Source organism: Dermacentor silvarum, chromosome 4 (assembly GCF_013339745.2).
Source record: "Dermacentor silvarum isolate Dsil-2018 chromosome 4, BIME_Dsil_1.4, whole genome shotgun sequence".
In the NCBI taxonomy this organism is placed as follows: Eukaryota; Metazoa; Arthropoda; class Arachnida; order Ixodida; family Ixodidae; genus Dermacentor; species Dermacentor silvarum.
This window is the reverse complement of record NC_051157.2, coordinates 21,266,704-21,270,139: the sequence shown is the minus strand read 5'-3', so window position 1 is coordinate 21,270,139 and position 3,436 is coordinate 21,266,704. Positions and strand designations below refer to the sequence as shown.

The 3,436-nt window shown below is 48.2% G+C and overlaps 1 protein-coding gene across 1 annotated transcript in view; it reads left to right on the top strand.

Annotated features, from left to right (window-relative positions):
* LOC119449606 (N-alpha-acetyltransferase 15, NatA auxiliary subunit-like) overlaps positions 1-3,436 on the top strand; it is a 96,783-nt gene that overhangs the window by 51,971 nt on the left and 41,376 nt on the right.

The following is a 3,436-nucleotide window of genomic DNA, read 5'->3' as shown; positions in this document are numbered from 1 at the left end:
CCCGCTCTCGGCACGAGCCCTTCTTTCCATTGCCCCCCCCCCCCCTCCTTTCCCTCTCTACTTATACCTGTCTCGATGCTTGAGAAGCGCAGCTTATCTTTGTTCTTCGCAATGAGCCACCCGTCGCTGAATGTAATCTTTCGTGCTCGGGCGCGCAGCTTTTCTTCGGAATCACTCGTTAGCCCTCTGTCTGTTCTGCGCGCATTCCCTTAGTGTTCGTCCCTTGTTCGCCTTTCGGTGGTCGCTAATTGGCGCTAAGGCGAGCCAGCCCTCCCGTGCCCCTCGTTGGGGATAGCACTTCGGATGCCGAAGAATGCACGGGGGGGGGGGGGGGGAGCTAGCTGGCTTTCGGCGCGTCGTTGGAGCTAGACCAGCCTGTCCTTAGCAGCTGCGCCAGAGACCTTAAGACGCCCTGCTGCCTTTTCGCTATGGCAGCGCTTGCATTGTGATGGGATCAGATGCGTGGTATGGAGAATCACCCTCATTGCTCAAGCAAGCAGCCTGACGGTGATTGATTGCATCGACCTTTCCTTGCCGAAACGTCACCACATGTCGAAGAACTCGTGTGGCAGAAAATAAGAACGTCTGCGTGAGTCGCAGTTTGTCATGTGCGAGTATAGGAACTGGAGAAGTTCGGTAGCTCACCATGTTGTTCACTTCAGAAGTCGTTTGGGTGGCTTCTAGATGTCCAGGGACAGCCTCGAAGGAATAAGCGTGATATGCAGAGTCATACCTCGGGTATTTAACCATGTAATGTCTAAACACAATTCCACATTAAGGAAAGGTAGGACAAATTGTTCACCTTTGTTTCTGGCTATGAAGAGTACAATTGAAAAAGAAAAATGAAACGGTATTTTGGTAAAGGCTTAGTCGGTATTGTTATCAAATAATTAGTAATGGTATGCCGATCTATCCACAACACAAAACTCGCTCTAGCGTATGAAAAACGGTATTGTACGCTATGCGTTACTATATGCTATGCTAAATCAGAAAGAAGTTTGAGATACCAAACGCAAGGTAGAATAAATGTTGGGCCTTACAAGGTGATAGTTTCCTCATAGGCCGACTGCATTCTTAACTCTCCCACTACACACATGTGCGAGCGAATAACAGCACAAAATATAAAAAAATCATTTCTGAAACGCTTCTTCAGAATGAAGCACCATGGAATGCTTCTTCGCTTGGACACGCATCTTATTCAAGGCATTCAGTTGCGTGTGTCGTACAAGAAATAATCTTTAAGAATATATCTTGTGACAGGGATGAAAGAACCCCCCCCCCCCCCCCCCCGAATGGCGCCTTATGCTCTATATTTTCCTCAGGCATTAGCATGTTGCATCATGAGTGCACGCAGAATAGCCGTTCACCATGCTTTGTTACGTAACAGCGCTGTCACTGAGTTTTTTCAATATGCACAATTCCAGCCGCGTATTGATTTCACTCTTGCGACGCCCGACGCTTACCTGCTCCGCGGTGCCATTGAATGCAAGCCGGATTGTGGATTTATTTAGAATAGCACGGTTTCTATTCAGTTCCGGTATTTCCCCGTGAAGTAGTGCAGAACCGCGCCAGGATCTAATTCTGAAGACAGCACATCAGCGCTTGGGGAGAGGGGAAACGAGAAGCACGCAATAAATTTTCGCTGAACGCCGATCCGGCAAAAGATGCAACAGGTGCAAGTCAGCGTATCACCGTATTACCACACGGCCAGTTATCTCACCGTACGGTAGTACTGCGGTGCCAAAATTCTAGTGTGCGCGTCACCTTCACAGCTCGTGTATGGAAAATAACCGGATCGCTCTTACCAGCTTCGGATATATTTCATTTACTGCCGCGTGGTTTTTTTCTCGCATTTCCTGGAAGAAACTTGTGGTCGAATTGTGCGTGCCTTCGACTGGCGAATGTGCGATTCATAGTATTGCTAAAGTGTAGAATTTCCTCTGTGTTATTGATACCACTCGCGAGAAAGATGTCACGTTGGGAGCTTCGATTTTGATTTTATTTTATTTTTTATTTTTTGCTAACACAGGTATAGGTTTTCGACTTGTACGACCTAACGGTGTCAGTAGAACCACACGGCTGACTTACATATTTGCTATAGCAGGGCCTTTGCATTGGGATCAACGACTGCAGTTTTTATTATTATTATTATTTTTTTTTTTACTTGGTAGCCAATGGCAGGCCTTCTGGCATAGCTAATTCTTTCTATCACCTGTGCTATGTGTTGGGTCGTCTGTAACAGCCTGGCTGATCATTGCGCATGCTCACCCGGCGGCGGTATTTTCCATAGCACAGCGACCCATGTCAGCAGCTCTTTCGTCACCGCTCCGCTTAAGGTGTTTACATGAAGACTCCAAGTACAAAGCAGCAGTAGTAGAGTATGCCAATTAATTAGCAACTCATACGCTCAGCCCTTGTTGTGCTAATTCGCGCCCATTACACACGGCTGCACTTTTTTTTTTTTTCGACTACGATAGTTTGCGTGAGCGTGTTATCTTTGCCTAAAGAGGCAGAAGTTGACGCGGTGCGAGTCACCACCCCGCGTGCGCGCAAACACCTCGGGTTCATGGTATACGGCAAACACGCCGCCTGCGCTTTTCGACCTTGCCACCTTCGCATGGACCGAGGCTCACCGCACTTGATGCATACGGCCTCGCGCATTTCGTTGCTGGAGGCGTTTCCGTTCTTTCTCTTTTCTCGTCGTAGCTGAGCGACGTGCTTTCCCCCCTGTTTCCTGTCATCTCCGTTGTTTCGGCGCCGGAAGCGCGGCTCCATCTCTTGTGCCGGAAGGAACACGAGCACCGGTTTGGGGTCGTCTTGACTATAATTTGCTAGTGTACTAGTACACTATAGTCTCGAAGCTTGAACGCCTTTCGCGTTTGTTTCGAGAAGTGATTGTCGTGCGCCAGCTTTACGAGCCCGATGCGCCGAAACAACGGGCTGAAGCCAGCTTAGAAGAAGGCCTACAAGTGAGGCGAACAGCTCACAGGCCCATATTTACAGATGCTTGTTGCACAGGTGAAGAAAAGTGGTCCCAGGCTTATTCTTCTTTCACCACGGAGTTGGGTATAACACGAGTCTGAAACGGCCTCCCCGTATTCGCTGCATCCGTCGCCTGTGTCACACTTCTCTGTCCGCTTCTCTCATCACCTTGTTGCTTGTCTCCCACAAACCTGTATGGCGGTTGATGGATCCTCAAACTAAGAGACTACAAACGTCATACCTACCCTTTTCTTCCTAAACCCCATTATTTTCAACTAGAATCATTCTATACTACTGTTGCGTTCCGTGAAGCAGTGGGTCCCATGCTGCTCAGTTGCTATAAGTACACAGATATCTTAGTCGACTTCCTAAGCACCCGGGGAACTTATTCTGGACTTGCCAATCTACTAGAGTATATAAATTAGAAATACAGCTTATACCAGACATCTCAACC